The 25,073-nt window shown below is 35.4% G+C and overlaps 1 protein-coding gene across 3 annotated transcripts in view; it reads left to right on the top strand.

Annotated features, from left to right (window-relative positions):
- The window catches only part of LOC139116734 (double-stranded RNA-specific editase 1-like), a 114,229-nt gene that overhangs the window by 15,349 nt on the left and 73,807 nt on the right, over positions 1 to 25,073 (top strand). Inside the window, exon 1 of one of the 3 annotated variants that reach the window (XM_070679360.1) lies at positions 20,423 to 20,555. The exons of the other annotated variants lie outside the window; for them this stretch is intronic. The gene's annotated coding sequence lies outside the window, so the exon portion shown is untranslated. Of the gene's footprint in view, positions 1 to 20,422; positions 20,556 to 25,073 lie in introns of those variants that run through there. 3 annotated transcript variants of the gene reach the window in all.

Here is a 25,073-nt window from a genome sequence, read left to right as displayed (position 1 = left end):
GTCATCAGGTGGGCATCTGGCAAGTTTTCAACTAATTATTATTTTTACCCTCAAGCTATCATCTGTGGTTGCCACTCTCAGTCAGTGTGGCGACATGTTTCCACCTCAGTGACATTGAAGTTGAACAGTTTACTGTCGATGAAAAAAGTCACACAATCCATATAATAATGATTGAGTTTGTGTTCATAAACACTTACAAGATGAGCAAATTTTGAATAATTGTCTAGAAGTTGGTGAGATGAAACATAATGATATAGTATAATGCAGGGAAGAAAGGAAAACCTATCTACAAGACATGTACCGGTAGTTATTTTATCTAGAACAACGTGTAAAATATTGCTAGTCAACACTGCTGTACCGGTATACAAAATAATTTGTGGAAATCTTGTTTTGTTCATGCTGAACTGATGTTTTAGGCCCATAAAATATCCATGGTGTATCGCAGGATGATTGGAATAATAGTTTTGTGGATAGCCATCCATCCTGTCGCTCTGCCCTGTATACTTGATATTCCTAATTTTGTCATTTAAATCATTGACAAGGCATCAGAAATTGAACCTGGTTGAAGTATTTACTCTAAGATAATCAAATCCTCCCAACAGCATGGAGTTTTCTGCCAACCCACGTCAACATTTTTTTATTTCATCCAATGAGCAGGAACTCTCCTAGCAACTAACTGCATTGATGATATTCAGAGTCACACATAACATGGTCTCCTAGAATTATCCGTCACAACAACAACAACTAAAAATACCAAGCGGTACATTTTGCAGATAGTTCTATTCTAGTGAGGGCACATGCATGTTGAATTCCAGTCTAAACTCTGCCACAAATATAGTATCAAGAATGCAAGTCAGGCATAAAAGGCGTAAAGTTTATCTCTTTAGTTTGTTGTGATTTAATCGCAGGAATTTCCTATGTACATTTGCTTCCAGGCATTGCTGAATCCAATTTTGTCTCTCTCTCTCTCTTCAGTCAATAAAAATTCAAATGCTATCGACTATTGAAATTCCTTTTATGTTGAGAGTTGGAGTCCAAGACGCTATGCATTTTGCATGAAACTTGAAAGCTGCCATTATATGCAAACTGAGAATATGATATAGAACGGCGAAGGATACATACCAATTATCCAACCAACAAAATACACAATATCGTAAAATGTCAAATTTACATGCTATCTCACCGATGTTGCAAGATTGATACACATGAATGAGCATTTGATAAAACCATTATCTTCATTGAATATAGATAAACAACTCGGAATCTTTGATGCAAATGTAGGAAAAATTCAATTAGAGTTTATGGAGAGTATGTGAAATTTAAAAGCCAAATGCCGATTAGGTTTACATAAACTTTGTGTACATTAACATAATTTCGATCAAATTGAACTCTCTGTCAGACTTGTCAGACAGTTGGTTGAACTGGGTTGTACACATAGTTTTTGACAATGGCTGTAAAGTGAACTGGACTTTAATTAAGGCATTCTCTGAAGCACAGCTGATAATTTATTCTGAACATTTTCCTGATTATGTGCAATTTTTTGTTTTTCAGAAGATAGGTAATGGCTGAAAAATTTGGCCAAGTTAAATTGTGGAGGAATTTTGTAATGTTTCTATCAGCGTATGTAGAGTTTATCTTGTGCCCTGTAGTGTTGAGTTCAAATTTTTTGTATGGAAACCAGGCTTCACCAAAGGCAAGTCCAGTACAAATATAATTTGGAACACAAGTCATATTTTATCCTCATGTTGTTATTTTAACAAATCCTTATTTGAAGGAACTGTTAATCATCAATATCAAAATTAAAATCACCATTTAATTAAAACAGAAATATTCACTATTAAACTGAACTATGATTCGTAATGATCAGTATAATTTATGCGAGAGTGTGGGAATATGAAATTTCTTTGGCTCCAACGGAAAACACAATCTGAATAATTTGTTCAGCATGTCTCTTGTATGCTTAAAGCTTCCTTATTCAAAATACTATATTCGGATAGGTTAGTGGTAGAATTATTCAAAATTTCTTTAATATCATATTAAGGCAGCAGTATAGTATAGTTCTAAGGATGGCATTGCACCTGACATGTTTTCAAATGGGCTGGTAACACACAAAATATTTCATAATTTGTTACAACCATGGCCATATAATGGTGAAATATATCATTTTGCTCAGAACAGCTGTATCACCTTGTACAGGTAATTATGTACAAGTTCCTCATAGACCTTGAGTTGGTCTATTATAGTTTGCTATCAGACCTGTCAATTAAAACTGATGATGACCTTGTCTTAATCTATGCCGCAGGGACTACTATCTCAGCTTATTCATTGACTTAATTAAACTTTATGTCAAGGAATTAATATTTGCAAAATCAGAGTGATTATGGGACTCTTCCTTAAGCAATTATAATGTGCTGCTCGCTCCGGGAATACTTATTTTAATCAACACTGCAATCGGCAGAATTTTTGATAAAGCTATGATGGAAAAAATGGCAACAGAACCCAGAAAAAATAGTCATTTCAGATCAGCGTCATCATTTTTTTCAAATTAGAAAAGACAGAATGTACATTTACAGAAATACCATGTTAGAAAAATACAGATGAGTTTTTGTTTGCAATCAAGTGAAATATCAGCATGTTTATTTTGAAGTTTGAATTTTTCATGGTTAAACTGACAAGCAGGAAATTTTTGTTGTTGTAATGACAAGATAGTAACAACTATTTTCCTATTCCATTTCCTTATAAGTAGTTTAACCTTTACTTATATGGTATCAATTAATATTATTATATTAGTGTACATATTTCTTACTAGGAGCAGTGTCTCCATACTTATACCCCCGGTACATGTATCATGTGTTGTTATGTTTTGACAATTATGAGCTTACCCTCATCAAGTTTTTCCAGCCTTCAGGTCAAACATATCTTACTTTGAAATCAATACAGCCAGACCAAAATATAGAGTTGAATGAGCTGACTAGGGCAGAATCAGATTTTGTAAGTGTAGAAATATTATGTACAGCTGAGGGTTTGTGTGAATTGAGCCATTCAGAGTGAGACATTACTGTATATCATAATGTTCAGGTCAAGTTTTAGTTTTGTGAGAGTTTCCAAATTATAAAAATACAATTGGTGAATAACAAAATGTGAAACTAAAAAAAGTTCTCCTGGATTGGGTTATGGGTACTCAGTACTGGATCCATTGGGTAATTGGTACTGGCTCCATGGGGTAAAGCATAATAAGTCCATCTGGTCATGGGTACCGGGCACCGTCCATCGTGTACTGGGTACTGGGTCCAATCGGGTAATACATGTAGGTACTGGCCTCTCGGGGTAATGGATACTAAGTCCATTGGGTCATGGGTACTGGGTACCGTCCATTGGGTACTGGGTACTGGCTCCATTGGGTAATGGATACTAAACCCATTGGGTCATGGGTACTGGGTACCGTCCATTGGGTACTGGGTACTGGCTCCATCGGTTATGGGTACTGGGTCCATCGGTTATGGTTACTGGGTCCATCGGTTATGGGTACTGGGTCCATTGCATAATAGGTAGAGAGAGTCCATTGGGTAATGTTTACTGGATGCATGTACATGTACCTCATCTTATAATTGTACCGGTACTTTTCGTCTGTTGAGTGATGGATTAAATCTTAGTGAGGAGATTTCTGATGTCACGTACATACATGTAAAATGTCATACCATGTAATACTAAGCGTTAAGTTCTCCAAATAATTTTCAAGATTACTAATCACCACATATTGAAATCCAACAAATGGGATAAATTTCAAAGTGCCAGGGGAGGGATTTCTCAGAACGAAATCATTGAAAAAACGAGATTTTTCCTCTTGATTGCAAAGGAGACTGAGTTTAAGTATGAGATTGACCGGGAAGGTGAAGACATCCATCGAAAAAGGTTCAATCTTAAGACCAGTGACGCCAGACATGTACTAATTTGGGTTATTTTATGCATCTAGTGACAGTATAGAACATTATTTGTACCCAGGATTAATTGCAGTATCCTATGTACAAGGATGGTTCAATATGTGTTATGTAAATCAGAACAATGTTGTTCACAGTGTGGTATGGCGGTTTTGAATTTCTCATTCAGAGGGCATACACAAGCTGTGTTGTGCGTATCAAAATAAAGTCAAAATTGGTGGGATGGGGGGGGGGGGGAATCATTGAGTCATATTTCCACTCATTGCAGCCGCTGTTGCTTTGAACTGAACCCGTACACATTTAGATCACATTAGGTTGCTTGGTAAACCGATCGTTTTACCTGAAATGTTTGTCATCAAGTGAGTCAATTAAATTTCATCAATTTGTCATGGCGGTGTCTCTATAAAAGTCATACATGACATCTAAACGGATGTGCTTTATTATCAAAACCTGCAGGGATTGACGACTTACAGCCCAGAGGGGGTACAAGGTTACAAATACATATACGATGTTATTATTTGACATAATCTTGATTGTCACCTTAATCAAATGGCAGTGACATGTTCTCCTTCTGCAAATAGTCTTGGGGCAATGCAATTCTCAAAACAATGTCACCGTCACAAACTGATGCTTTAATTCTCGCCCACTTTTTTCCGATCTTGAGAACTGCTTTCATGTCAGTGACTGTAATATGTAATCTGAGATACCTCAAGCTGCTCTTTCTCCTTTGTGAGCACAGAACAACTTTTACAGTGAAATAGAGTTGTTTAATAGTGATGTTGATGTACACAAATAACCATGTCACAAAGGTTACAAAATGTTTTCTAAAATGGATGGAAATATTTGAGAGGTTAACTAGCTTCTGGTATCATGCAGTGCAGGAAGTTGTGTGTGGGAAATTAAAGTTCAGAGAGCAGTGTGGGTGTGTTGTACAACTTGAATGATAGACATACAGCTGTTGAGAGACAACGATTAACTCTCACAGAGCAGACGGTCATATTCTTTTATGAGGTGGCATGAGAACTCAACCTGTTATTGTTTTCAGGGAAAAGATAATTTGTCAAATGAATAGCGATGAATTCTAGTGTAAAATTGACAAAACAAGTTCTGTGGAAGTATAATATTATATGGAATAATTCTCTCTACCAACAATGATACAAAATATAAGGCATTTCTTGTTTTCATCGAAAGCTTATCTAAAATGAATATTTTGAAGATAAACCCTTTTTAAACATAACAATAAGTAGCAGAAGATTTACAGTTTACAGAAAGCATTGAAGATGAGTGAAAGATTATACAGAAGTTTTCATTTTAAAAAGTAATTATTTTTAATCTGTTGTTTATGATTTATAATATTTTATGTATTATGATAACTGTGTATCAGGTATAGTCAAACTTCATCTATAAGTTTAACAGTACAAAAGTAAAATATAGTGTAAACATTATTTCTATCAGAGAAGGATATTTCAGAGTGATATCCATGCATAATCTGGTTAAGAGTTAAAGTATTCTACTAGAAGCAAAGGGCGTTACAAAATATGATTTTAAAGTTTAATTCAGTATCAAGCAGATCTCAATCACAAACATGGCTTTCCATGAAAAAGGTACATGTGAGAACCTGTCTGTTTTTGAAAATCTGTATTGTGAATAGGAATAAAGTTCACCAAAACTAGATGTTTTCTTCAATGGTTTTCTTGTTGCTGTGATTGAGAAATGTAGCATGGTCGTGGTGTAATGTTAGAATTTACATTGCCCTGCAACTTGTGGTTAAAGTGGTCCACCCAAGCGAGAAATTACTTCCGGAAGGAGAGTAGATTACAAAAAAAAAGAATGAAATGAAAGAGCAGAAACTTGATCTGGTGAATTTGTACCACTCAAAGGTCACCTTGTATTTTAAAGAATACTCTGGATTCCTCTGAGGACTTCTCCTGTATGTTTAAAATCTGATGGGTTAGTCTTTTTTACGCTATCATGTTGTGGTGTATAACAGTGGTCCTCCCCTGTCTACTTGTAGATGTACAACAATCTTTTGTACAAATTACAGTCTGTTTGATGTTAAACTTTGACATACATGTACCTCTGCAATGATTCTGTAAAATAATAGTAACATTGGCTCAGGTCACCGTACTTTGACAGTGAAGCATGTCATGTCAGTTGCCCAACTGTGCTATAATCTGTCTCTTCCTGTTTTCCAGACAAGGAAGTAATAATTTTGATTTTATCAATCCACCTGCTTGATTTTACCAGCAGGCATAAGAAAGACGATATTGGAATACTTTTTACAATCACTTATGTACTTTGCATTTTCCAATCGAGTTTGTGTTGCTGATCTTACAAATCTGTCACAGCAAGTTTTGATGCATGGATAAAATATCTGTCTGGTAATCTACTGTGTTTGACCCTTGTATCAACAAAAGCCTGATGTAAGGTTAAGTCATTGTGTAAAGGTGTATGAAAGTGTTTAAAAGCCGAAATGCTATATATATGGTACTTACATTGTATTGCCTGTATTAGTTCAATTCATTGTAGCATTTTATGAAGGAATTTTTAACATTTAATTTGTTGGTAGGAAAGTTGGACAAGCTCTCTTTAGAGTGAAGTATCTGTTAATGGTCAAATTCCTTCAAAATGGAATAATTTATGATGCCATTCTACCCGGTAGTAAGCTTGTCTGTTTTGGCTACCTACACAGTTTAGAAATGAAGAAATGGTATTTTTAGGTTTTCCTAGACCACATTTAAATGTAGTGAAGTCTGTTTGAATTACCCAATAATTCAGAGAAAAGCAATTTTTTAGATCAATATTTAAACATAGTAAGTACCTAAAGTACTGAGTATAGAGTACGGTATATCGGGTGTTTTGGTGCCTTGGCCTTCAACGTGTGAGGAGAAAGCATGTAGTTCAATGTAACAGAGGACGTGACTCCATAATTATGACATTAAAGAAGTCAATGTTGAACCCTCAATAATGATTTGCATCAGTCTAAGTCTTTTGAGAAAAGTATTTGGAATGGTAAATGTAAACATGTAAAGTAGAAATTTAAAGTTCTATGGTGTGCATATAATTTGTCTCAGGACTCCATTCAATTTGAGAATGACTGTTTGCAGTGGGACAGTGCCTGGGCAGTCCGTAACTGATGTCCTTTCCAGTTCTATTCATGTAATGAGGCATTAATTTACATGTTGTCTCTAATACTCGGTCCACTGAGTAATCAAAATAGAACTGCCGAGGCAAAGAGTTTTGATGTGGTCCCAGATGAGATATACTTTGTCAAGAACCAAAAGTCAAATTGGATGTAAAATGAAATTTGAAATTCATCCTTAGAATTTTGCACGACACACCTGAATTTGCAATTCCGGTGAAATTAATGAGCATAGTAAATGCATTTAATCACAAGAACCATGAAAGGAAATTGCCGACACGGTTTTTAAATGAAAGATATATCTATTTTTAGTGTGGGTAGGTAACGAATTCAATCAACTTAGGAATACATAGTCAGTGGAGAATTTTGTTACAGGATTCAAAACATTCCGTCAGTGGCTACAAGACTCTATACAAAAATACTTAAATTCTAGACACTGCTTGAAACTGCACAGTTGATCATTGCTCTATTACTGCTGAAATCACTGATGTGTTCAAAACATCAAAACAAAGGCCCAGCGCCAGCGCGTCTTACCGCAAGATATTCCCAGCTGTCACTCAACTTGTCAAGTGAAAACATCGACCCGCCAAACTCAAAAGATCGTGGCGCGAAATAGAAAAGTTCTACCCGCCAAAGCAAATCTGTTAAACCACGCCTCCAATTTTGACCTCAAATTTCACGATCAACCATTTTCTCAGACGTTGTTCAGACATTATGGTCCCGTCGACTGGCGCGGCCGGCAGCCATTCTGTCGTTCATCTTTGGAAAATTGGAAAATTGTGAGACGATGCACAGGATTTACCCGAACAGAACATCGACACGCCACGGGAGAAACAACTAGAAGCATGGCTTGAAATCATGGGCTAGGACTTTGTGAAATATGCAAGAACTGGAAATCAAAGAACTGGATTTTGTTTTGGTGTTGTTCAGAAAAAAATTCACATATTCATCGCAGTTAGCAATATTCTCATCGGTGAATTTCTCATAGGCTACTGGCGCGGCATCAGTTTTTTAAAAGTCCATTCCTAAACTGACCATCGGCTTCTCACACCTCGTGCGACGGCACTAGTTGAGACATCTTCTGCACTATTGCCATATTCGTCATTTTCTTTTTCTTTGAGAGATATCTAACGCTTTACACGATACAAAAGCGTTACCATAAATTTCGTAACCCTCGATCGCTGAAACGGAACTTTTCGTCACCTCTCTGAATGACGAGAAAATCGCCAGTAACTTTATCCCCACCACACAGTAAGATTTCCATGACAATCAAATCCTGTAACTCGGGCAAGATTGTCTTCCCACTCCTAAATCTCCGTTTGAGCCATTAGTGTGTCACAGGACGAAGTAAACCAGAGAATTGGTTCAAAAAATAAAATGATCCGTAAAAGTTCATCGTGTAAAATTTGGCAGCCCAGGTCAGGTTTTCGTAGCGATCAAACGCTACAGTTAGTTTGTGCCGGGTGAAACTTCCCTGTATCGCGTTCACCCCACTCAATGCGTTCATATCATCCTACTCACACGTTTCACTAGCTGCAATAATTGTAGCCTTGGTTGGGCTTGGGCTTCTGTCGTGCGGCTCGTGCCTTGCCCCAACCAACATGAAAACAGAACACAAATCATTGCATTCCAAGGGTTCACCCAACTCACACGTTCACAAATCATGAACTTGAACCAAGTCTATAAACCAGTAAGTAAATCGAGAGAAAAGCTGTCCACAAACACGCTTCAAAAACAGTGTAAGTGTGCGGTGGTCGGCGTTTGGAAGGTAGGCGTGGTTTTATGTTTTTGGTCTTGGCAGTCAAACTTTTCTGTTTCGCGCGTCGATGTTTTGAATTTGGCGGGTTCATGTTTTCGGTTGACAAGTCTTGCTGACAGCCGGGAAAAGTTGCGGTCAGACGTGCTGGCGGCAGGGTCTTTGTTTTTACGTTTTGAATGCATTAGTGATTTCAGCTCTATTATCTTCAAGTGAGAGTTCATGAAAACAGACTTTGATATTTGAAATATGATCATCAGCAGATCCAACAGCCTGTAAGGCCAAAGTTTTATCCTGTTTAAATGTATAATTTTTGTTTCAGTGTTGCACCGAAACATTTATGCCAGTTATCTTCATGGACAATCAATCATGCTTTACCAATCTATGATTGATGTAATTATCCATTTTGATATTTTACTAATAGACAGTTATTAAATTTTGATATTGAATAGCACAATGATTTTAATTTAGACCTCTGAATATAACATGTAGCTATACTAGGTCATTTTATTTTGAGTTTTGCTTCACTCTCAGATTTCCTGATGAAATATGTGTTGTTATGGAACTTTTAAAAGTCTTGGGTTTCTCCTGTTCACTCAGGGTTCTTGGGTGACACAAAATTAAGTATTACCTTCATTGTATTCCTGTACTTGTTCACTTGTAGCTGACCTTTGACCTTTGAAAGATCCAGCTGCTGATCATACTTGCCACAAGGTGAATGCCTTTACATTTGCCAAAATTATGATGTAGATCAAATTTAACATACAGTCACCGGTAATCTAAGTATGCCCATATATGGTCAAAGGGGCGTTCATTGGTATTCAAAATGCCTATGTTGGGGCGCTGCTTTTAAAAAGCGGCCACCCTCTTAAAATCTGTGATTGTTAGATTTTCTCTTTCCATGGTAACTTTGGCAAAATTGGAACAGGTGACAGTATATCAAATTTAACATACAATGATCAATTTCTAACATTGCTTACTGCTGAAATATGTCTCCATTGTGTTCTTTCATACAATTTTGGAATTCCAATGCTAGGTTCTGGTTTGCTTGAGATGTAGCATTGGAGCCATTAGGATCTGTTGGTGTCTATTGTCTGTATGTACAGTATATATGTATGTAGATGTGTCTGTTCGCTGCATGTATCACTGCACTGCCTAAGTTTGAAGGTGTATCATCCATGAATTGTAGATGAAACTTTGTGCAAATAATTATGCTGTCACTAAAATATGAAAACGAACTTTGAGATACATGCAGTTTTGTCAAAATTACGGAAAATCACAATTGATGTACCTGTGATTTTATCATTATGTGCAAAACAGTTATTACTCTAGTAATTAAAATATTGAAAACTATGAAGATCCGTATTTTTGGTACTAGATTTTAAGTATGATTTAATAGGAACACAGTATCATTAACACTACTTTTTCAGACAACTCTGGGTGTCTCACATCAAGATATTCTCTATGCTTGAAGGAAAATACCCTCTGGTATGATTTACCTATTAAGTATGTATATCCTTCAGTGGGTAAATGTAGTACATGTACATGCTCTTAACTTGAGGGAAATTTCGAATCAAAAGTAAGAATTTTACTTTGTTCAAATGACTTGAAATGTAAAATCAGAAAATTGCTCGAACACGCTGTCAGCTAAAAATTGTGCAAATTGCACAAAATGGTGAATTGGACACAGAACTACCGATAATCTAGTCTGGCTCCGAAGTAATTCTGCCTTGCCTGTTAGAGTTACCTCTCAACTCTAATGGTTTCCTTGAAGAAAATTACATGAATTTACTTCCTAAAGAAGGATTACATTTGAACGAAGTCTGGGATTATCATGAGTGAATATCCATGCTTTGAGTTTCTGCTCCTAGTGTTCATTAGACATTCCCAGGAATTTCAAATTTGGATTACTCGTTCGAGGGAAATCTGATTCATACCTAAATTAGACCAAATATGAACTAAGTTTGTTTGCTTGTAGTTGACTACAAAATCCCTATATGCGATATCTGACGTAAATCTGTGCAAATTCTGGAAGGATGATGTCTACAATACATATTGGCATTCAGAATCACATCTGAATCCCACGACAGATTTCTATGCATAGATGTATGTGGTTATAGTGAGGCCCAACCAGAATAAACATCTATGGCTTGCAGAGATGTGAAGAATTTTGTGAACAAAATATTAAAATTATTGGCTTTTTCTTTCAAACTTTGTACAAATTTGATGAAGTCCAATTGTTTTGTTTTGAAATTTCACAAGATCAGCGTGACCTTTAAAAAGGGAAACTAAATTTAGACCTTGGTCACTCAGGTCACAGAGACAAGCCACTTCACTATGTTGTGCTTTAGAACACTGTTTATTAAATATTGTAGAATTAGTAACCAAATGAACTTGATCTGTGCCATATTGTGAACTGTTGTTTATCCTGTGTGACCAGTTACTTGATTTGGAAATTATTCTTCTATCCTTCAGTTCTCTCTGACCATGTGAAATTGTAGTAAACACCCTCCTATGCCCAAGTTGTGTCCAAAAATATAATGAATTGAAGGTCATACACTAATCATATACATAGAGATCTACTGTCTACGTACTAATTTACATTTTATCTACGGTAAGTGTGATATTTCAAAAACAGTAGATGGCATTTAGACTACTGATAAGCATTGGTGAATAACATATCAAATTAAATGACATTTATGGGAAATAGGAAGTGTGAATCGAAGCTCATAAATTGTTTGATTTACTTTCAACTATAACTTACAAGTTTTGGACAGCGATCCGATGAGAAAGAGGGTTACTGTGTGTTTTGACAGGGAAGCTGTAGAAATGACAGTTGTATGCCATTACGTCAATCATTGGCTTTAGGTTCATCTTGAACATCTTATTGTGACAGCACTAAAGCCCCATAAATGTCAGTTTTGGCATTTTGTTCTCTCTGAAAACGTGAAATCTTAACAATTTAAAATCTGCTCTGTTGATCTGCTATAGCATAGCTCTGTGAAACACGTAGGCCAATTCAAAAGGCCAGTAACCACTGCCATGATGGAAATATCTGTGACCAATTTTGCACATCATTGGTGAACTTAACACTTGCTGGTGTACAATGCATTATGTATCTCATAATATATTTAAAATTTGTGCAAAATTTCTCCACCTGATATTAATACAAATACATGTAACAGCTTAAATCTAGGACATACGAAAGGGAAGGTGACGCATTTGAACCCATATTGAGAATTTTATTTTAGACATTAATTAATAAACACAGCTAAAAATAAATAGAATGTGTACATAATGCTGGTATTAGCTGGACTTGATGTGATTTTCAAATTTACAGTGCAGTAACAAGGTACAGAAACTGTTGGTTGATAGTCCCTATTATACGTGTTGTGACCGCTTTTGGCAGTAAACAGCTGTCATATACCGGGTACTGCACTTCTAAAACAGGGAAGTACAATAGTCATGGATTATGCTCACAAATAAATCATTTACAGTAATAAAACGGTGCCATGCTTCCTTGTTGTATCTGGTTATGCTACCGGTTAGAAGTATTGTTGTTGTTGTAGTGTTGTAACAATCTAAGTTAAGTATCTTGTAAAATCTCTTAACATTCAGGTGATTCCAACTGTTTTCCAATATGTATTGTAGGTCAGACTAAACTGCACTAGCCTTTTATTGCTACATTTCCGATGTCTGGAAGTGGAACTGTAACTTAGACCAGTGTTGTAACCTCCACAAATGTAATAATCTCCACAAATGTAATATCAACCACAATTGTAATAAAATCAACCACAAATGTAATAAAATAGTCAACCATTAATGTAACAACCCGCAACCACAAATGTAATAAACAAATTAACCATAAATGTAATAAAACTCAACCATAAATGTAATAAACTTGAACTTGCATATGTGATCATTTGTTTATCAATGCCCTGAGTAAATAATAACTTTAATAAGACTAGTGTAATGTTATTGCATACTTTCCTGAAACTAGGTTTCCTTTCAGAAACACAGAATAGAATACTTTGAGAACGCTATCAGAAAACGGCGAGGTACTGATCAAACCGTTAGATAATGGAAGTGGAACAGCAGTTCTAGACACTGATTATTACATAATAAGGAAGCGTCAAAGTAACTCGTCAACCAGTGATACCACACAAAGTTTATGACAGATGACTCAGAACAAATAACAGACAAATAAAAAAACCTTATAACAGAAACTTACGACACAAAACATGTTGACGAGAACATATATTTCATTCTAGTAAAACAACAATACGAACACTACCTTGAACACAGTAGAACAAAATTAGACATCCTGGCATCCCTAGTGAAGGAACAAACTTCAAGTGGGACAACATAGGAATACAGACAATCTATCGATTATTCCACACAATTTATCCACTGAAGACGAATTTGAGGCGATTGATTAAGAAAGTACGGCAATTTTCGAAAAAAACGGTGTTAAAGGATCGTAGTGTTATACAGTCTTCCCCACTCTGGAGTAGAGACTGCACTGACGTTCAGATTACAGCAGTGTCTAGCCATGGCCAATCAGTTCTGTACACAAAACAGGGAAACGTAAAATACACTTTCAAATATGCATAGCACACTAAACGCAAACAATTAAGAAATGAATAATGTGTGGAGTTGCTTTCCTTATTACATTGATCAATATTTAAGGGCTAATTCCTCAATTGCAACGACAAAATAGATTTATTACATTTATGTTGATAAATATTACATTTATGTGTGTTTTTTTATTACATTTATGGTTACCATTTATTACATTTGTGGTTGGTGTTTTTATTACATTTATGGTTGACTTTTGTTACATTTATGGGTGGATTACATTTATGGGTGCATTTTATTACAATTGTGGTTGATATTACATTTGTGGAGATTATTACATTTGTGGAGGTTAGACAAGTGTATGGTTTAGACTTAAGCAACTGTCATTCACATGAAGTATCAATGTTGTTCAGTGACACAATCTAGTGTAGCTGCATGTTTGTCAGCAAGCTTTGTTGTCATACTGTACCCACGTGTAATGTCAAATTCCATATACGACATACACAAGGAGTATTTTCAAACCCATAGACGGGCAGGCCATTTATCAGCTTTGGCTAAAAGCAAATTGTCCAACTTAAATTGTTCCTTTAAGTCATGCTTGGACAAATGCTCATATTAATTTCTTTTATGCATGAATTGACTTTTCCTACATTCAGAGCTCCAGATGTACTTCCTCATTGATTTCTCTCAAAATTAATGCCAGTACATCAATATGGAAGTTCACAACCACAAACGACACATACAACAAATTTTCATGTTCCAGATACTTAAAACTTCACTTCTTAGTCAAATCAACCATCAGTAGGAGACCCATTTTAGTTGTTAAGCCAAACATTTTAAGAACATTGCTGAAGATTTCAATGGAAGATGGAACTGTCCACAGAAGCAAGTTTAAAATAAAAATATCACGAGCGACAGATAAAAACCAGAGATTATTGAGTGTCTGTGATCAGTGGCAGACATTCCTATTTATAGGCCAACATTATGAATGCCTTGGGTACCTTGAGCTGGCAGTTTGATTGCTGTTGGAGAATTGATCCACATTTTTGAGACAGGTGGAGCTTTGCTCAAAAGTTGACAGGATCTGGAAATCACAGACAGGTGTAGATTGTTATCGACTTCACGGCAGTGACATTATGGTGTTATTTATTCAGTGCAATTGGAGAAAGGTTGGCCCAATCTGTTCTGTAATTATATTCTCTGATGTTAGGGTGCCTTCAATAAGAATATACATCTCTACTGTATTTGTACTGCTCAGTGACAGTGTGAAATCAGTATTATGCATTCTTGTCGCTACTCCCCATACTTTCATCTTGAGTTATTATAATAATACTGTCAAATCATCTTTTAGTTGGAATGCCTTTCAGTTTCAGTGTATTTCTTGAGACAAACTTTTTGCACAAGATACGTACATGTATGTACATGTACACAGAAGTACTGTAGTCATGTGTGTGATAAGAAAAGTGACCTTACCCTGAGTTATGGGTAGTTTTACAGTGACCCCATCTCCAGGTCATCACCATGCCAACCACTGAAGGCACCGTGACATTCCATGAACGCATGGAAACGAGCAAGATTAACTTATATTTCAGTGTTGCTGTATATATGTATTTACCACTGTCAGTTAAAGCATAGGCCAAGCAAGATTAACTTATATTTCAGTGTTGCTGTATACATGTATTTACCACTGTCAGTTAAAACATAGGCCAAGCAAGATTAACTTATATTTCAGTGTTGCTGTATACATGTATTTACCACTGTCAGTTAAAGCATAGCCAAGCAAGATTAACTTATATTTCAGTGTTGCTGTATACATGTATTTACCACTGTCAGTTAAAACATAGGCCAAGCAAGATTAACTTATATTTCAGTGTTGCTGTATACATGTATTTACCACTGTCAGTTAAAGCATAGGCCAAGCAAGATTAACTTATATTTCAGTGTTGCTGTATATATGTATTTACCACTGTCAGTTAAAGCATAGGCCAAGCAAGATTAACTTATATTTCAGTGTTGCTGTATACATGTATTTAGCACTGTCAGTTAAAGCATAGGCCAATGTAAGGACTGTAGTGTAGATGGTTGAAGTTTGCAAGTAGTTATTTATGACGTAGAAATCACTCCCTGTAGTAGTATCCATGTGTTGTGTTCAGATGTTTACTTTCAGAGATTTGTTAAGCATTTTCCACGACTAAATTTTCAGTTGGTCATAAAGGGAACACAAAGAGAAAACATACTGTTCCTGGCCACATGTATTGAATGTTCACTAATTATTTTCACTGTACTGTCTTATATTTATGTGCCAACCTAAATTGTTTGTTGAGTGTTTACATCTGTAACTTAAATAACCATTTTGTGAAGGGCCTCTTTATTTGCAACAGTTGACAGCAACCCCAACAACATGCAAAACATGAAAACAAAGTCATTTGCTCATTTGGCTGTGATTGTTTAATGATAAAATTCCTAGACTGCCTGCCTCCTGAGAAAACAAAAGAGCAATTCAGTAGCAGAGGATACCAACCTTGCTATAGTGCACTGCATTGTGGCATTGTTGTAGTGGTTCAGATTTGGCACTCGAAGCCCAGACATATAATTTTGTAGCGGTATCATGGGGGATTACAGTTACCATGGTGTTGTGGATATTGCTCAGCAATGTCAAGGGTCATCGTGTTGACGTCTCAATGATAACTGCCATAAATATTTCAGGTGCGTACATGTTCTCAAGAGACACTATACAGTGCCACGTCAGACGCTAACCAATAGAAGTATGTCGTCCTGAAACCTGCTGATCTTTGATAATCTGTCAGATGTCTAGATTTGATGATTTTTCTTGTGAGCAGGTGGGGCGGATGGCACTCTGTTGTTGAAATGTCAACATTTTCAAATCCAAAGCGATGTGAAAAGAATGCAATTTGACACCAACATGACCTCTGCAGTGTTCAAACATCAGAGCTGAGAAGTTTTGAATCCTTTGTCAAAAGTAAATGACCAGTCCAATAAGAGACTGTATGTTGACAGCAGTAGTTATTGTGTTAATCAACTTTAGGTGATCATAGCCGACTTTCAACCTCAAATTCTTTCAATTCAGAAAAGAGTATTTTGCAAAGCTCTCCCACACATCTCACTTCCCTAAAGTTCAGTGACTAGAGCATCCACATCACAGATATTTTCAGACTACCTTAGGGTTCATTCATGCATCCATTTCATTTTCAAATTAGAGAAACTCTGTTTATGTAATGATATTTTTCTCTGATGTTTTTAGCTACTTAGTCTATAGAAGCTATTGGGATGGGTATCCGTCCGGTGTCCGTCGTCAGTCTGTATGTATGTATGTATGTATCATGTATGTATGTATGTATGTATGTCCGTTTGTGAGGCGTCCGTCCACTCAAATATCTTGAGAACCGCAGTACTTACTGATTTGATATTTGTTGTGTAGATGAAAAATATGATTTTGAGAAACCATTATTTTTTTATTTTTTGATATTGTTGAAAATAGGCAAATTAATGCCAAAAAAGGTGTTTTTGGTAAAAAATCTTCTTCTTCATAACCGCTGGTCAGACAGCTTTGTTATTTCGTATACAGGTCCCTAGGGATAACCCAACTTAGCTTTGTTCAAATTGTTATGAAATATGCAAATGTGTATTTTTAAGGAATTTTTTTGTCATTTTTGGTCAAAGTTTGACTTACATTGTATGTAATTCTTGTACTGTAAAAACCCTATCAATTCACCCAGAAAAAAATAATTAATATGTTTTTAAATAATTGAATTAATTAGGAAATCATCAAAGCCAAAATAATTTTAGTGTGGAATTATCAGAAAGTTAAACTTTTTTTGACAGTTCATAGTGAATTGAGGATTAAAACATGTAAAGGCAACTTTCCTGAATCCCAACTTTGACATATTCTGAACCACCATCTAAAAGAAATTGCTCATAATAGTTTGTCATGATAGGGTGGTTAAACAAATAGAGAAAGTTCTAATTTCCATACATGGTTGACTTGGTAAGGATAAAATAAGATTACTTTTGGAGCAAAAAAATAGAGTGGTCAATTAAAAGAGTGGTCAAAGTGATAGGGTTTTTATGGTAAAGCTTGGCTGTAAGATTCCTCATGTGCTATTTATAGCAATTATGCAATCTGTGTAAACAGTGCAATGAAAGTGTAACATGATTCCTTATAATGCTTTTGATGGCCTTGAACTTCTTAAGTTTCAAACATTTGTCTCTTTAGTGTGCTTTCTCTGAGTACGCACAGTCTCAACTTATTCAACAGAACTTACTTACAATGTTAATTTGAAAGTTAAAATGTGCTTGGTTAATAGGATGAAACTACTGATATTAAAAGATAACCAGCTCAAGATTCTTTATAACCTGACAGATATGCTGTTTTTTTATGACGTAAATCTTGATTTAAGCAAGTCTTTTTACTTTAATTAGAATGTAATTAACTCTCGTTTATTTGCTATTGTAGACTAATATAGTCTGATGAAATATGCAAATCTGTATTTTTACGGAATTTTTTTCCATTTTTGGTCAGGCCATCCTGAAATGAGCTTTCAAAGATGTCCACCTTCATCAATACATGTGTCACAAAAGGTTATTCTCTACCGTATATAACACAGCAGAGCTCTGTCAACTGTTGAGTCGCTTGTTTTTTCAAAACCGCTGGTCAGACAGCTTTAATATTTGGTTGACATGTCCCTAGGATGACCTTAGTGAGATGATTTCATACAGTCAGGAAATACTTAATTTTGTATCCATGTCTATAGTAGCTTCAGGGACTTTGGCTCTGATGTTTTTATATCATTACAAAGATATGATGCATCATTTATCATCAGTGTAACATGTTATCAGTCATTTCCATCTTGCGCAGGACAAGTAAATGTCTATTGAACATGTTTATGCTCATAAGTTTGACGACTAGGATGTAGTTTAATATTTTTAAGTGTACTTCAAATTGCTAAGAATGTCTCTTTCTGAAAAAGGGTCATTATTGCGAGAGCATATCAGAGCAACTCAGTGACCCATGAATCATTGTTACCTGTCCGTGACTTATCTTATAGTTTTGTTGTTGCCAGGCTATAAAGGTTGCTGTGACAACAGAATTATGTTGCCAGGCACCTCGGTTGCTGTGACGACCGGTTTTCAAGTAGCGTTGGCAGTCTTCATTGAGCAGTGTTTCACACTACCTCTTCCATTGAATAATTCAGAGTTGAAAAAAGTAAACCCTGTTCAAAGTAATCCCTGATATAGATTGTGTAAGGATGACTGCCATCAGTCAAACTGAGTGTCTTTCTCATCTGCCTAGGGCAATATTGATTTGATCTGGGTTTTTGTACCACCCATTTTAGATGTGTGTAAACAACTTGCACAAGGGAAAGAAAGAAAGCAGAAGCCAGTCTGGTGAAAGTTTTGAAATGTCATGAAAAACACAAACACTCTTTTTGATTACATGTACATGTATGTGAATTTGAGTTGAGATAAGTTCAAACTTGAGTTGAGACAAGTTCAAACTTTCATGGTGTTTCTTTGTCAGAATTACAGCATTGTATAAGGAACATGCCGGCAGCTTTTGAACATTTTTACTCTATTTCTCATAAGGATAGTCCAGTGAATTGAATTTTTATGAAAAGAAAATCCATTGTAACCACAATGTTTCAATAATGCAACCTTGTAATACTGACATGCCTTGTGAAAGTATACCAAACTGCAACATACACAGAAGATTTGATACAAATCACAAATAAAAAATGAAACAACAAAAATGTATCACAACATTTGGTAAATAATGCCATAACTGATGATCACTAAATCATTATACAAGCCACTGATCCTCTTACATGTAAGGAGTCAAAAATAAATGTAAATATAATATAGATATAAAAGGAATTAAAGATAAATTGTAATATATTTTCCATCACAGTATTACTGCAGGAGGTCCATCAAATTATGTGCCGTACCTAGTTACAATAGTACAATCTGTATTCCCAAGGTTGAATACTGTATAATCCTATGAATTGATGTTTTGTATGATGTGTTAACCTTGAATCTAAAATGTTTTGATAGTATACATGTAAATGTGATGTACGTGTATCAATGTATGGGATATTCAGATATATGCATTCATGAATTTCTGAGGTACTGGGTAGCAGCATCAGCGGTAATACTCATGACATCTCTCCAATATTGGCCGCAGTTTGAGCAAATTATTTACATTTTCTTCAATGCAGTCGAATTTAGCTGAAAGAAGTTTTCAAAAACCAAGTTATAAGATTACTAAAATTTCTGATAAGTATTAGAATTATCAAAGGAACAGGAATTTGAACTTGTTATTTGTTGACTCTACATGTTCATACAAGCTTTTCATGATGAGATAGAGAAAAAGTGTGACCTCTTCATTAAGACAGTGTTGACTCACCAAATTGCTACATCTAGAAATCTTTTGGCAGAAGTAATATTCAATTACTCATCTCCTCTGTAGCTTGTTTACATATCAATATGTGAATACCACTTCACTGTTTAAATGTTACAGCAACAGCTTTCTGGTAATATTTGCACAAATCAGTTATTTCATGATTTGCATGCCGTTTAGTAAAATGGACAGGTGATTTTCAAGTGCCAGTATGGTTTCTTCTGTGCAATTTTAGAATTTGTGATTTCAGACTGAAGATATGATTTTGATTTGAAACAAATGACACTCACAAAAAGAGATATCCTAATTGGTTTTGTTGATTTGTTCTGTATTGAGTTCAGGTTTTGATTGTATAAAGTCAACAGACTACCAGACATGAATTATTTGCTGTCTTCACACTTTACCCATGACAGCTCTCGTATTGAGTTTGAATAGCCCACTTTTCTAAAGATTTAGAGGAGAAAGACAAACATTGGTGCAGTGTTGAGTCTTAACAAAAGGTAAGCCAGGTTGCCTATGTCTTGCTCAGACTTCCATGCATGCCAACCAAAATTTTCAACCACCTGAACGGTCACCGTGGTTACAGCACTTACAAGCTCAAGCCTGTCGTGTCAGGAATGATATAGTGGATCTATCTGAACACTTGACACTTCAAGTTTACCATTCTGAGTTTTTTAGGGGTTGAATTTTCGCCGGGATCGGAAAGTTTCCTCGTTGATATTCAAGGTAAGGCTGACAGCTGACAGGGCTTGCTACAGTGATAACACACAGAAGCCAAAGGGAAAGAGATAGCGGAACTCCGTTATATCTAACGGTTCTGCTTTTTCTGTGCTTTTGAAAACTCTTTATATTCTTGACAATATGCCAGCAGTCTCTTCAGTAAGTGTGGTTTGCGTTCTCCAGGACATTTTGAGTGCTTCAAATGAATGACGACGACAATTTTCATGAAGTATTTTGAGCAAAACTGACAAGTTCTGGGTGCTGCTTAAGTATGATTTATTTGATGATAAATGTTTTGTAAATTATGCAAATTGTCAGATGGTCACAGTGACTTTATAGTCTTCCTGACTGAGAGGGGGAAGCACTCATGAACTCATATACCATATGTCACTGGAAATGAGTTTGGATTGAGGTGGCAAAACTTTAGAAATGCTAAGTTACAGTAATTTCAGCATTTTCATGAACGTTTTCTCAACGTCTGAAATCCATGCCTCTATGAAGTATTATCATGTAAAGTTAGGGATTCAATGTAAAATTGAACATAAAATGTAGTTTTAGTAAGATTTGCCAGTGACTTAGTCGTACAGATAAATAATTGTTTTTTAACTATCAAGGTTGTGTGAAAATTGCGATCAATCAAAAAATTATGAAAAGAGTAACAAATTCCTTTGTGACTTATATCCAAACCCATCTGTATTGCACAAAATCAATAAATGTAGTGCAAGAAATTTTCAGCCATATAAAGCCAGTGTCATTCTCTGTCATCTAAATTGTTACATTTTCATGTTTAATTCAAACCAACGCACTAGGTGCTAAACAGCCATTAATTTTTATGGCTTTTCTGAGGCAGTCTTGCTGTTCTCAGGTTTTCTTATCCAATATTCATTGACCTTTGACAAGTGAGGGGCATGGAAGCTAGCCACATTGAGGTGGGATCTATTCAAGTGTCGACGACAGTCCAGGGTGAAGATGCATGGCTTCATCAGTCACATAGTGACATCAAACAGCTGTCATGCACTGTGAAATGATACTCATAAAAAATGAAAGATGGAATAAAGTTTGCCAGTCTCAAGTTCTGCCTGCCATTGTTGTCTGTGTAAGCTGTCAGTAGCATTGATCACAGTGCCATGGGCTAAATAAGATTATTGCCGTATTTTCCATTCTTCACTGTTGACACACAGGAACTGACATTTCTGAGTGGAAATTGAAATTACCGGTAGTTCAGCCTTTTTCGTTCAAGCACTCTTCAGCCAACTTGAGATAATAGAAGCAGTACTTTTCCATCAATTTATCAGGATTTCTCCATTTTAGAGTGAAAGTTGCCCTCCCACATCACTGTTTTAGTTATTCCAGTTTTATTTGAGAGCTAGTTTACTTTGTTGACCAAAGCACATTGTCGTCATTGACCATCGGAACTTTGTTAAAATGATCGTTTCAGAACGCGCAATACCTCAAAATACTTTGATGATGTAATTTTGTGTATATGGAAAAAGTTATATCATCCGACTATATATAGTTTATTTTAAAGGTTAAATCTGGAAGCATGGATCAGTTGGACATTTGACTACGAAACCAAAAGTGACAATTTCTGAAAATGTTGACGTTATCCCCTTGTACTTTGAATAAGCAAACATTTCTAAAATCATATCATTGTATATTGTCATCATGTAAATACTGGTATTTCAGTTTGCAAGTTATTTTTTAAAAACCCAAGTACACATGTAAAACCAAAATGACAGTCAGGCACCATCTGTTCACTTGGGAGAATATTAACCACTGCGTTGTTGAATCAAGGAGATTAAACATTTTGTACTTGTTTATAAAAAAATCCTGTCAAATTTTGATAGGTAAAATATGAAATTATGTAGACTGCTATTTCAAACAAATTGTACCGGTACATCCTACCATTTTAGCGCAACAATTTGTCTGAAATTAAGACCAGTTGTCATGCCAACCGTGTGTACTCTTGTGTGACAAATATGTGTTTAGTATTTTTGCTGTTATTTTCACACAACAAATAGAACATATGGATATTTGCAATCACATTATAAGGAGTTTGTGTTCAAACAGTGCACAATTCGAATTGCAATAAAAAAAGGTTTTGACAAATTTTCCTGTTGTAATCATTTACAAGGACAGTAAATTTAGTGACATAAATTTCATTTTCTCAAATTCAATTTTATAAAGCAAACTGTGAAACAGATTGACAATGACAATGAACTCTAGAATATCAGTCCTATGATATCATATTCTAATAAAAACAATTTCCTTCGTGTACGACATAACACAGACTACATTGTATTTACAGTTTGAAAATGAATAGACATGTAAATTAATCTGTCTGTATAACTGATTTATGATGGGAATGACATTCAAATGAACATTTCATCAGTTGTATTGGATTCTAACACTTTGAAGATCTGTATGACATCATCAAGTGATGTGTCGTCCTCTCCCCAATCGCCTCTAGGTGGCGTGCTTTCCAACATGGCTTCAGTCAGCATCACTGCCAACTTCCTTGTTTTTCAGCTATTAAAACATATACCAGACAGTAGACAAGTACCTTTGGTTACAATGTGCCTACTTTTGATTGACTATCGAGTAAAAAATAACAGAAAGCTAAATGTCGATGCCAAAAAACTGAATAATTGTTTAATGGCAAAGGGCGACCCCAAATGTTCCAACGTATTGGGTGAATGTTTTTTTGTTGCATCACAGGAAGTATGAAAGGTATCAAAAGTTTCTGAAATCCATCTGAAGAACCAGTTTTCAATGCATGCTGTATAGCTCAGTTTTAACCTTTTTCACCGCTATGGGTTGGCTCAAACCTATTGTTGTCAATGGTAAATGTGGACCTGTTTATATGGAATTGGGGTGAACAGGTTAAATCTGTCTTGCTTTAAATTAGACAACACAAGGCACAGTAATATGAACTTTTAACATTCAAGCTTTCCAACAGTCCAGATATTCAAATATCCTGAAACAAGATTCTTCTTTGAGTGAATGCACTTCATATTATGGAGATAATCTAATGGTGAACATTCTGAGGAAAGTTGATTCAGCAAAGAGACATGTACATGTAGTCACACTCACAATCTTGAAAAAAAATGTCTTGTTTGAAATATTGATCTTATCATGAACAGAATATGTGAACATTATTTGTAGCTTAAATGTCATTTGAAATTTTAAGTCCCCCTGAAATTTTGTAATGAAAACATTTTTTTATCTGTAGAGCATTGACCTTCTGTAGTAAAACTTAAGAATAATTTGATGTTGTCATAACAAAGTTGAAAAAAAATGAAGCGAATATTGATATGGCAAATACTGAACACATAGATGGACAAATTCTCCATCAAAAGTAGTCAAAGAGACTCATAAATACTGGATTAGTTTTGAAAAGTTATGGTCGTGTAAATCAGGTATTGAAGGAGACGGTTGTAAAGTAGTAACTGTTCTTACTTTACCAGCATTACCGCTTTTATGACAGTTCAGATCACAAAGTACAAACGGAGATCATAAATCTAAAACGATTCCGCGTTGTGAAAGTCTCCGCTGTGCAGTTACAGAACTGAATTGCATCTGCAACGTGTGTTTACTTCAAAACCAATGTTACTCAAAGTTTATTTAAGGTCAGCGATTCAATCAGAGTTTTGGGAAATTCATTTCTGGATCAATTAATCACATTTTATGGGCTGTTTTCTAGAACACAGTAGGGAAGTCTTTGATCTCACAAATGCAGCTTTTATTGTTCTCAGTATTGCACAGTTTGATGTTTTGATGGTGAATTTCAAACAGACCTCTATGCCTGACAGGTATAATGCTTCATAAGAGACCCGAAAGCAATTAGTATATATATCACCCAGGAGGAAATAGGAAATTAGTATTCATATGACCTATGACCTGCAGAGGGAATAAACGTGTGTACTTGAACTGGCATGAATGAGAAATAAAAACAGAAAATTGTGCCCAGTCCATAATAATGCATTTACATGTAAATATTTTCATTCTTTCTATAGATGTATGATTGAATTTTTTCTACAGAACATGTCTTTGTGTGTTTTACTGATGGATTTGGAGAGTCCTTTGAAGTGATATAGTTGAATGTATTGGAGTTGCCATATTGGTATTGACCTGGAAGGGAAAAATCTTGAAAATTGAAAAAAATTATGAAATGTGTGCCATGTGCTTTATACTTAAATTGACAGATCTCTCTAATATTCTTCATCGATTGTGTGGTGGAAAATAATACCATGCATTATTGACACATGTCATCTGGTATCAAGAGGAGAAATAGTAATATTGTTACAGATCTATGTTTGGAAATTGTCCCTGCAAATATCAATGCCAGATTGAGTACTGTTTCAAAAACTAATACACTCAGCTTTTAGCCTCTGGAACATATTGTACATGTATGTATGTATTGAGTGTATGGCTATTGGCAGTAGGTTATAGGAAGATCAGTTTTTTCATATAATATTACAATAACAAACTCAATATCTGTTGCACAATTTTTGTGCCGTAATA

This window comes from Ptychodera flava, chromosome 18 (genome assembly GCF_041260155.1).
Source record: "Ptychodera flava strain L36383 chromosome 18, AS_Pfla_20210202, whole genome shotgun sequence".
NCBI classification, from domain to species: domain Eukaryota; kingdom Metazoa; phylum Hemichordata; class Enteropneusta; family Ptychoderidae; genus Ptychodera; species Ptychodera flava.
Note: the sequence above shows the minus strand (reverse complement) of the source record. Positions and strands in the feature narration are given on the sequence as shown.